This window comes from Pinus tabuliformis, chromosome 3_1, assembly GCF_031772625.1.
Source record: "Pinus tabuliformis cultivar Carrire ecotype Pingquan chromosome 3_1, CPIR1, whole genome shotgun sequence".
Classification (NCBI taxonomy): domain Eukaryota; kingdom Viridiplantae; phylum Streptophyta; class Pinopsida; order Pinales; family Pinaceae; genus Pinus; species Pinus tabuliformis.
The window spans coordinates 659,450,145-659,462,765 of NC_142301.1; positions in this window are offsets into that span (position 1 = coordinate 659,450,145).

Consider the following 12,621-nt stretch of genomic DNA (forward strand, 5'->3'; position numbering starts at 1 on the left):
AAGTTTTCTTAACCTTAATCGTGTCTGACATTATGTGGATATGTCCTAGATTCACGAACATGTATTTGATGGGTATATTAGCTAGTCGCTAGTTACATGTGATCTATCAAGGGAATTGGAGTCCCTTGAGAGATGGTGTGGATGTGTTTAGTTGCAAGAAACATGTTTGGCACAACAAGGGAAGGTAACTAGTGTATTTTTATGTTTATTTATACATGGTCATCGTGGATCATGATTGTTTATGCTAATGTTTATATATATGTGTATGTATCTATGTATCTATGTCACTGTTTGAAAAAGTTGTCAGGGATTGTTCTTGTGAAGAAATGATTGTTTACACAGCTGAATGGCATGACGAGGTTCCTGGTCTTATGGGAATCAAGTGGGAAGAGTAGTCATGACAAATATATGAGGTCAGTATCATGTGGATATGAATTGATATTTTATGCTTTTATTATGCATATTTTTATGTTATGACATGCAATGTTGAGGGATACATCAATGAAATGAAAGCAGCGTGGTTTGCGACATGTTGGGACAAGCATGGATGAGACACTAGAAGCAAGGTTTCTTGGTAGAGACAGTGTGCTTTTGGATGTGAGGTACTATTGTTGTGCATATGTTGTATATATTGTACATGTTGCATCTGTGATGTTGTGCGCGTGTGGTGTTCTGTATATATAGTGTGTGTACATGTTATTTATGCAATGTTATGTACAAGGTGGTATAGATAATGGTGTGTGAATTTTTCATATGCAGTGCTAGGTATAGATGGTGCTATGTACATGTTGGATATGCGGTGTTGTGTGCATATGGTATTTTGTGCATGTTGGATATGCATTGTTGTGTACATAGGGTGCTATGTACATGTTGTATATCTAGTGCTATGTACATATGGTGTTGTGTGCATGATTGTACAAGTGGTGTTGCAAGCATGTGGTATCGTGTACATGTTGTACATATGGTGTTGTGTACATGTTGTACATATGGTGTTGCGTGCAGGTAGTGTTGTGTACATGTCGTGCATGTGGTATGGTGCACACGTGGTATTGTGTACACATTGTACATATGGTGTGGTGTACATGTGGTGTTGTATACACATTGTGCAAGTGGTGCTTTGTACAAGCGGTATTGTGTGTATTGTACACATGGTATTGTGTGTGGTGTACGTGTGGTATTGTGTGCATGTCATACATCATATGTTGTGGGCATGCGGTACTATGTATGTGCATTATGTAGTCATGGTATCGTGACATGTGTATTTGCTATGTTGTACTCTGTGTACATATATGTATTGTGTGGGGTTGTACATCAGGTATAGACATATGCATTGTGTTGTGTTGTACACTTGATGTAGGTGTATGTATTGTGTGGTGGTGTACACCGGGTGTAGGCGCATGTATTGTGTTGTGTTGTACACTGGGTGTAGGTGTATGTGTTGTATGCCAGGTGTAGGTGCATGTATTGCATGGTGTTGTATGTCATGTGTGGTTGTATATGTGTGATGCACACTATGTATATGTGCACATGGTTGAGGATAAGGCACTAGGTGATCATCAAGTGTGGTAAAAAATGTTATGAAACCAGCTCACAAAAAGGTAGAAAAGATAGTTGAACGCCTTAGAATTCAGCCTCTTTGAGGGGGCAACCTCCTTTACATTACACAAATGAACAATTCTTGGATGATTCAAATGACAAAACCTCCTTTCTATATATAGGAGTCTAAGGAGTCACAATATAACCCAGCCGACCTAACAATAATAATATAAAGCCACAAAAATAACAATAGAGGGATTCTATGGGGCACAGTAATAATAATATGGGGACAATAGGGGAACAACAATATTAATAAGGAATACAAATACAATAGTAATGGGGTAATCATTAGTATTATAGGGACCTAACATGCCCCTCTCCTTCAAAAAAGTGTTGTCCTCAACGCTTGAGTAGTTATGGATGCTTCTATATAAAATTCTCATCCTCCCATGTGGAATCTTCAGCGGATAAGTTCTTCCACTTGATGAGATACTCCGAAATTGATCGATTTCGTAGCTGTTGAGTTCTTGTTTCTGTGACTGCTTCCGGTTCCAATATAATTTTTCCTTCCTCGTCAAGTTTTGGCAATATTTTTTGAACTGGGAGTTTGTCGCCTATAACCTTCTTTAAACATGAAACATGGAAAACTAGGTGCACTCGAGAAGCTGCAGCAAGCTCCAATTTTTATGCCATCGTACTAATCTTTTGAAACACCTTGTACGGACCATAACACTTTGGTGATAATTTATTATCCTTCTTAGCTTGCTTGAGGGACATTTGTTTATATGGTTGTAGCTGTAGGAATACCCAATCACCTACATCAAAAATTCTATCCCTACGATGTTGATCTGCCTATTGTTTCATTCTATTATGTGCCAACGTGAGGTTATCCTTTAAGAGTTGTAGGACTTGTTGTTGATGTTCGATGTTATGTTCCACTGAGAATTTTATCTTAAATATGATGTGATGGATGGTGGCTCATATCCATAAAGTGCCATAAATTGGGTCATTTTGTTTTTGTATGGAAGGAAGTGTTATACCACCATTCAGCCAGAGGCAACCATTTGACCCATTGTGTCTGTTTATTAGATACGAAGCAACGAAGATATCCTTCCAAACATTTGTTTACTATCTCAGTTTGCCCATTAGATTGAGGATGATAAGATGAGCTATGAGCTAACTGAGTACCAAGACAAGAAAATAATTTTGTCCAAAAATCTCCAGTGAAAATGGGATCTCTGTCACTTACAATAATCTTTGGATTTCCATGTAGCTTTTGAATTGTTTCCATAAATGCAGTAGAAACTGTACTGGCTTTAAATGGATGTGATAATGCACAGAAGTGTGCATACTTGGTAAGTCTGTCAACTACCACCATGATGACACCATTTCCCTCAGATTTGGGTAAACCTGTGATAAAATCCATTGAAACCTCCTCCCAACGTTGGCTTGGAATGGATAAAGGTTGTAATAGACCTGGGGTCTTAATTGTTTCCACTTTATTTTGTTGGCAAACCAAACATTCCGCCACAAACTTTTGAATATCCGATTTAAGGCCATCCCAAAAAAATTCCTTCTTAACTCTGTGGTAAGTTTTTAAAAATCCTGAGTGCCCTCCTAAGGGAGAAGTGTGAAATTCCATAAGAATCTTTTGTTTGAGTTGGGAATTATTACAGAGGTATAAGCGATCTTTGTACCATAACGAATCATTTTGTCAGCTAAATGTATCATATGTACTGGAATCTTGTTGTAACTTTCGAATAAGTGCCCACACTTCTTCATCATTCTTCCATTCCTCCCTTGCTTCGTCTATCCAATCTGGTTGGATAATAGAAATGGCGCACAACAATGCTTCCACATCCTCATCCTTTCTTGAGAGTGCATCTGCCACCACATTTTGCTTCCCTTTTTTATAGATGATTTCAAGTCATAACCCAACATCTTTGTGACCCACTTTTTTTTCCCTTCAGAGGTTAATCTTTGTTCTAAAAAGTATTTAAGGCTATCATGATCCGTTTTTACCTTGAAGTGTCTTCCCACTAGGTAGGGTCACCATTTCTTAAGTGCATGTAGTATTGCCAACATTTCCTTCTCATAAATAGCTTTGTGTAAAAACTTTCCCTTGATTGGACGACTTTCAAAAGCAATGGGTCTTTCATCTTGCATTAAAACAACACCAATCCCATTTCCTGAAGCATCACATTCCACAATAAAGGTTTTTGTGAAGTCTGGTGTAGCTAAGACCAGTGCTTGGCACATTGCCTCTTTAAGATGTTCGAAGGCCTTTGTTGCTTCTAGAGTCCATGAAAATGCATATTTCTTCAATAATGTTGTTAGAGGTGCTGCTATTCTCCCATAATCCTTAACAAACTTGCGATAATACCCTGTCAACCCGAGAAATCCTCGCAGATGCTTTATGGATGTGGGGATTTTCCATTCTTTAATGGCTTTAGTTTTGCTAGGGTCTACCTTAACTCCTTCATGAGATACAATATGACCCAGATATTCCACCTCTTGTAGTCCAAAGAAACATTTGGATCTTTTTGCATATAATTGTTTCTCCTCCAATAGTTGTAGCACCTTGTCAACATGTTCAACATGATCCTTCCAAGACTTGCTATAGATTAGTATATCATCAAAAAATACTAACACAAATTTTCTAAGGAAGGGTTTGAAAATGGAATTCATCAAACCTTGAAATGTAGAAGGTGCATTGGTAAGGCCAAAAGGCATGACCAAAAATTCATAATGACCCTCATGAGTTCTAAATGCTATTTTCGGAATGTCTTCAGTTTTCATTATGATTTGATGATATCCTGAACGAAGATCCAACTTGGTGAAGTAAATTGATCCATGCAATTCATCCAGTAATTCATCAATGACAGGAATGGGAAACTTATCTTTAATAGTGAGCTTTTTGAGCTCCCTATAATCCGAACACATGCGCCATGATCCATACTTCTTGTGCACCAATACTATTGGAGCAAAGAAAGAACTTTGACTAGGTTGAATTATACTAGCCTCTAGCATTTCTGCAACCATACATTCAATTTCACTCTTTTGGGCATAGGGATATCTATACGGCCTGATGTTTGGAGGAACACTTCCTGGAATCAGATGAATAGCATGATCATGATCACGAATAGGTGGGAGACATTTGTGAGTCTCAAATACCTTGGAATGATTGTCCAAGACTTTTTGGAGATCTGGAGAAATAGATGATTCCAATGTGGAAACATCTAGCGAACATAATTGTGCAATTACACCTCTTTGTTACTTTTTTAGAAGCTTTGTCATACCGTTAGAGCTTATTATATTTCCTGATTTCCCATCAATACCCCTTAATTCAAATTCCTTTCCTTCCGCAGAAAATTTCATGAAAAGTTCTTGAAAATTAAAAGTTATTGTACCCAAGGATTGTAGCCATTGGACTCCTAGTACAACATCAGCACCTCCCATTGGAATGGAAAGCATTGGGCTAGTCAATACATATTCTCCCATGGATAGCTTGATATTATGGCACTTTCCAGAGCAATTTATCATTCCTCCATTTGCAATCATCACTTGACACTCTGGTGCTAGATATAGGAAGAAATTCAATTCTTTTGCTATCTTACAATGAATAAAATTGTGGGTACTTCCTGAATCAATCAACACTATTACCTTTTTCTTATTGATTTGTCCTTCTATCTTGATGGTTTGAGGAGTGGTAATTCTAGCCAATGCATTACAAGATATGGTCGGATTCATTTCTTCTTTTTCTAGGCTTTTTTCCTGGAGTATATCCTCTTCTTTTGACCTTTCTTGCTCATTTTCTTCTTCCTCTTCACAATCTATGTAGAATAATTTCTTCTCAGCACACTTATGACCTTTAATGTATTTGCTATCACAACTGTAACAAAGCCCTTTTGCTCTTTTTTCTTTCAATTGTTGTGGTGTCAACCTTATAGGTTGTGGAAGACTAGGGGCAACAACACTTCCATCTTTATAGTTGTGAGTGGTATGCTTCCTGATTGCCATAATTTTGCTTTCCATTTTTCTTGCTAACCTGAATGCCTTCTCTAATGAATAAGGTTCCCAAAGGCGAACATCATGTTGGATATTATCCTTTAAAGTCCCTATGAACACATCAATCTTATGCTCCTCTGGAATATTTTTTACCTTTATGTTCAATTTTTGGAACTCCCCAATGTGCTCCATTATTGAACCCTTTTGCTTGAGACTTATCAATTGGCTAAAAAAAATGTTGCTTTTTGTATCCTCATAATGTGCTGTCAATTCTACCGTAAAAATTGCCCAAGTGATAATTTGTTTACGAGAGAAAAGCCATTGATACCATACAAACTGATTTGGTTCCAAATATAAAGTTGCAATACGTACCTTTTGTGTGTTTTTCACATTATTGAGATCGAAAAATTGCTCCATCTGTAATATCCATGTTGCGGGATCCTTGCCATCAAACTTCCTCATATCGATTTTTGGAATATGGTGGGTTTTCGATCCAAAATTAGAGTCTATGAAATCATGATTAACATTTCTTTTGTTCTCATCATGAGTTTCCTTTACTACCCTTTCACCATTAGTAAGCATTTCTTGTAGAAACTTTGTTAAATCTATCTTCAAATCTGTCTTCAAATCTTCCATGCCTGTCTTCAAATATATCTTCAAATTGTCCATCTTAGCTTCCACGTCATTCATCTTAGCTTCTACGCCTTTCTTTAAACAATCCATCTTAGATTCTAATCCTTTCCTTAAACCATCCATCTTAGCTTCTACATCTTTCTTTAAACCATCCATCTTAGATTCTGTTCCTTTTTGTGCAAGTGACACTTGTTGCACTTGGTCTCATAATTTTGATATATCATGTTGCATTTCTTCCTCTCATTCATGAGTCATGCTAGAGCTTTCAAGTTGCTTACTAAGTGTTTACATTTTCTTTTCTCGAGGCATCAATTATTGATAATAATGTTTTACTATGCCCTTTGAATTCCTTCAAACTAATTTTTCAAACCAAGCTTATGCAAAAATTAAAATAAACTACACACCTTTTTTCACTTTGTAGGAGCTTGATATTGAATTTGATGTATCTTTATAACTTCAGATCATCCAGTTCTGAAATTGGGATCTACGATAGCCTTATGCATCCTCTTTTCAATGCCACCAGTCTGATCCAAATTGGATTCTCTAGGGAAAAGTTATGTCAAATCTCCCACAGTGACCTGATTATAGACTAGTTCAGTAGAGCAAACTTGTACGACGTGCCATGAGTCACTGTTTCGACCTTTGGCTCTGAAAAATACATACAAGAAACTACAATCTGTCCTCTTTCTGTACCTTCTTACGAAATTTCAATCCGATGCTCAGAGAGAAATTTATGACAATTTTCCCCAGGTCACTTGTTTGGAATGTAATTCAGGAGTCTACAAAAAGAGCAACTTCCTCAGATCATATCTCCGCAAATATAGTGCGAAAAGCTCTGAAATTCGGACTCGAGGTTTAGTACGATTTCGTCTCAAACAGTTTTTTTTTAGCTTCTGAAACGTCGCAAAAAAAAAGTTATAGCGAAAATTCCATGATGACCTATTTGGAGCAGCGAAACCCTTGAATCCAATGCTCTGATACCAAATGTTATGAAACCAGCTCACAAAAAGATAGAAAATATAGTTGAATGCCTTAGAATTCAGCCTCTTCGAGGGGGTAACCTCCTTTACGTTACACAATTGAACAATTATTAGATGATTCAAATGACAAAACCTCCTTTCTATATATAGGAGTCTAAGGAGTCACAATATAACCCAGCCGACCTAACAATAATAATATAAAGCCACAAAAATAACAATAGAGGGATTTTATGGGGCACAATAATAACAATATGGGGACAATAGGGGCCCAACAATATTAATAAGGGATACAACTACAATAGTAATGGGGTAATCACTAGTATTATAGGGACCTAACAACAAATCCAGTGTGCGTACAGAATAAGGACAAAGGTAGAAGCCAAGGATTGATTAAAGGATAAGTATCAACATTTTATTTCAATTCTCTTATGCATGTGACTTATGATTTTGGTCTATGTTGATTACATGTGATCTATGATTCTAGTTTATGATGATTGCATGTGATTCATGATTTTGATCTATGATGGTTGTGTTTTGAGCTAACCTGATATGATATGTTTATACACAATGATTTTCTCAAAGATGCTAGTTTGACTTGTTTTGATAGGAAGTAAACATGATTGCAAGTGTACCTTATTGATGAGGTACCAATGAGGTATGATGTGAATTTATTTCAATTTATTTTAAATCTAATGGAAATTATGTGTTGGGTACAGGAATGCATGAAATGCCTGGTTGGGGGGTTGAAATTGACTGCAAGAATTAGCAGCAATGACAAAAGGAATTGGAACATGCAACAATATGTTGGTAAAGAACTTTAAGAATAGGGCCATTGTGGGACACTGGTACCCAATAGTTTCCATTGATTTCTATGAGCATGTTACGACCGGTATGATGGTTTTAAGGCAGGGATATGCCTTGGTTTTTATATCTTCCAATGCGAGGAATCCTTTCCAAGGGATGGACTTCCCGAGATGGGGGTGCCAGCATAACTTGGAAGGTAAGTGACTACACGAAAGGGGGTGACCAGATTTCCCAAGGGATTGTGTAGCAAATAAGGGAAGACCGGGGATGAATTTGTTATGCTCATTAGCATTTCTAGATGGAATAAGATGCACGTTGGGAGTGCGCCCTGGAATGAGTTGGTAACTGTTACTTGAGAGGAAAAGTGGTGCAGGATTGTAGCGCTAGACATTGGATGCAACTTTGACTTTGACAGTGGATTCTAAACTTCCTAGGAAGGAGGTGAATCCAGATATTACTTTGAGGGCGGAGGTGTGAGCCTTTGGATTCCCTTGTTGCAGATGCATGCATCATATCCTTTATTTGTTGGTTAAGAAAATGTGCATAGGTGTATATGTGTGTATTATTGTAGATATTGTATTGACCTGGATTTATAAAGCTCCACAGACAATATGATTATTTGCTAGGTGAAGCAAATGTATATGTGTGTATATGTGGTTATTATTGTAACTACTATAATGAATTGTGTTATAAAGCTCCAGTAAATAGTATGTTTGTCATGTTTTAGCAGATGGTGATTGTAAATACTACAATGAGCTATGTTATAAAGCTTCATGGAAAGTATGTTTTCTTTTTAGTAGTTTTGTTGGTTATATGTGTCATTGAACACTGAGCACGATGTTCCCCCAAGGGGGACGGTTCTGTAACATCCCTGGTTAAAAAATCATGTAAAAATATATAAGGCCATGGTCATGGGGCACATATTCCAAGCTGAATGGTGGGAAAAACATTCGAGTGGGTGTTCATTCAGTTTATTATGGCTAAGAATTTGGCAAATGCAATGGAAAAGGCTTTGAAAAGGCAAAGAGGCATTAATTGGCATTTTATTTATGAAAATAATGGAAAATGAAAAAAATAGAGGCATCATTGATAAAAAGGATTCTGAGGATCAGAGTGTAGGTTTGGTTAGTGTAAGATTGGTCAGTTCAGTTTTGCTGACACTCACTTCTATTCTCTCTCTCTCACTCTTGGACACTTCGAGTTTTCTTGGAGCACTCTTGGAGGGAGTGGCATACTTGGAGTTTTGGAGTAAGAAGGCAAAGAAAGAGCACGAAATCACAAGAGGACATCAGGATCAACAATTACAACAGGTTTTGCTTGCAGGTACCGAGTTGCATGTATGTTTTACTCACTAGTTTTCGCATGCATGTGATTTGTTGGTTATGATTTTTCATTGGCATGGAGGATGGTCGTGATCGACAGTGGATTCCCTAGCCTTTCCATTTCCTGGATAACCATGGTGATTGTGGATTTGTTTTCCTTGGTTCTCATGTTTCCTTAGCTTGGATTTAGTTATTAGTCCTGGAATCCCTAATTGGAAAAACACTCTGGGAGCCTTTATAACAGCTTGGGTTGAGTTACTAGTCCTGGAAGCCTTGGTTGGACAAATGCCCTGGAAGCCCTAGGTGGGTTGAATTACTAGTCCTGGAAGCCCTAGTTGGACAATCACTCTCGAATCTTGGTAAAAGTTGTGGGTTGAGTTACTAGTCCTGAAATTCTTTATTGAACAAACACTCTGGAAGCCCTGGAAGGCTTGGATAGAGACCAATTTGATGATGGTTTTGTGATGTCTGACTATGAGGTGGAATCACTGTTTTATGGGTTGAGGTGGATGACCTATGAAAGACTTGGATGGTTTTGGATTGATGTGTTCTATGAGATCCCACATTCATGCTTGGAATATGACACATGGATGAATGACTAAAGAGAGATTTGGCTCAGCCATTCTACGATTGGGTGGAACGTGGTAGTCCCATACTGGGTTGGCTTTTGCATAATTAATATGAAGTTATTTCTCCTTGTTATCTCATGAGTATTGTACTGGTTTATGTGGCTATTGTATCCTTGGTATTTCTGTTGTTATTATGTTGGTTATGAATATGTATTATGACAGTGGCTATATCATGTTTTTATTTATATATGAATGAACAATATATCTATGGCCTAATGGATGAAATTGCAACTAAAGTGACAAGGAAACAATGCCTCATAGCGAATCTCAGATAAGTATGAGACCCCTATGTTCAAACCTATTATTTACACCTATAGATTACATATTCGTGATATGTTTGACGAAATGCCTGTCATGGCTAGTAGGGGTCATGTCAAGGTCTTATTCAAGAAAATGCATTACTATTGTTATTTTCATGTTATCTTACTGTTCTAAAGGTGTCATTCAATTTTGGGCAGTGACCTAGGATTTGTGCCTGAAAATGTGGCTTAAATCCCAGGGACACTGGCACATAACTGAGAAAAATAATCCTTGGACGCTGGAATGCCTTGTCATGAGAGCGCCCAGAGCCTCATGGACGCTAGAAGGCCTATAGCATGAGAGCGTCCATGGGTCAAGTGGTTCAAAATGTCAGTGGGACCCAGAGCTAGTTGGCAGAAAGGTTAGGTTGGTTTCTGAAGGTCCTAATGTTGATGTTGAATGTCTATATGGTGTGTTTCCATCAGTTCCACTTCCTTAATGTGACTAAGGAGGTCGAATCATATCATAGTGGCCTCTTGTCGCATGTTTACCCTGGCTAGACGGTTACTTAGGTAGACGTGAGAGGATGGTATATATATATATATATATATATATGTTTTTGGTATAATTTTTTTGATTTATTTACATTTTCAGTATAAGTTAAACTAAATTACTTATATATGTAGATTCAACATGTTTATAATATAAAAATTATTATTATTAAAATTTAAAGTTAAAATTAATTAATTAATTATATGTGTGTGTGTGTGAATGATAAAATTTATTATAATTTTATGGTTAATTTAACAGAATTTTTTTTTTTAATTCTTATGTATTATCTAAAAATAATTAATCAAATTTTCATTTTTATATAAAAATTTTGGATTTTAAGTCATTAAAAGATTTCTTTATATTTAGAAGACAATTTTTTTTTTAAATTAAACTTACATTTTTACTCAATTCTGTTTTACCCTTACATCATTAAGAGATTTCTTTTTATTCAGAAGATATACTCTTGTTACCCAAAATCAAAATAAAATTTTTAATAAATATTATTTTAAAAAAATACCAAAATCAAAACATTTATAAAACTAATAATTTAATTTGGTATATATATATATAGAGAGAGAGAAAATTAAATGATTCAAAACATATATTTTATTGTAAGCTTTTGTAAATTCAAATTTAAATATAATGAAGCAAATATTTAGCTATTTAATTTTATATATATATATATATATATATATAATTGTAGAGTAGTTTAGATTCATTTTAATTTCAAATTTATCAAGTAATAAGAGAATCTAATCTTTTTTCACTCTTAAAAAAATTCACTAATAAATCCAAATTAAAATAAATCTTAAATTATTTTAAAATTTTACAATTAAATTTCTTTGAATATATGTTAATTATTTACATTTATAAATATAATTAAAAGATTTAAAAATTTAAACTATCTTTACACCTCTATAATTAAATTTTAAAATAAAAAACTTACCAATTCAATTCTTCTTCATCATTAACACATCATATAAAATATTTATTATTTATTAATATATATACAGTAAATTTCCACTTGTAGACAAAATCAACGTTCAATTCCATCAAATAGTTTCCAAAGAAACAACTATGAGAAATCCCGTATATTATTTTTTAAAATAACTTATAATATGACTTAGTACTAAAATCACTACAACCTACACATTTATCTATATTAAACTCTAAGTAATTTATAAATTTAAAATATTAAAAATAATATAAAATATTTTGTATTTTTAAAAATGATTTATTCTTCAAATAAAAATTTAATATTTTTTAAAAACAATTTATACTATAAACGCTGCATAGTAGCTAGTCCTTTCCTTGAACAGTAAGCGGGGCTTTTGGCAAGCTAGCAGATATTGTGTCGTGGAGGCTCGATAGCTTTTTTCTCATGGCAACAAGTTTCATTGTTGTTAGAGAAAGGAGTTGTCTTTAAGGAGATTTTTTGGAAGCTTTTCCGGTGGGTTTTTCCGGTCAAAATCCGGCAGCAATTTATTGAAATCGCAAGTTTGATAGCTCATTTCTGCACAATCAAAGCGTCCCAGGTTTTTCAGGGTGCTGAATCCAAATATACAATTAAAAAACCATTTTAAATAATGCAAATCAAAATTTAACCGGATTCCATCACCGAAATCTACAAAAAAATTCCACTAAAGATAACTCCTTAGAGAAATAAATTTCCAAAGCACATAATAATAAACAAACCAAATTTTCAAAGATCTCCGAATCTCCAGAAATAGCGGTTTTCCATACTGTTGGTACATCTCCATATCTCCAGAAATAATGGTTTTCCATGTTGTTGGTACAGCTCCAGAAATCCTCAAATATTTAATCCTTTATTTGATCAACGTTTCTCAAGATTCATGCTTTTAGAAAACTTAAAAGGTGTGAAATGTATGGCAGGAAGATTGGCATGCATATAAAACA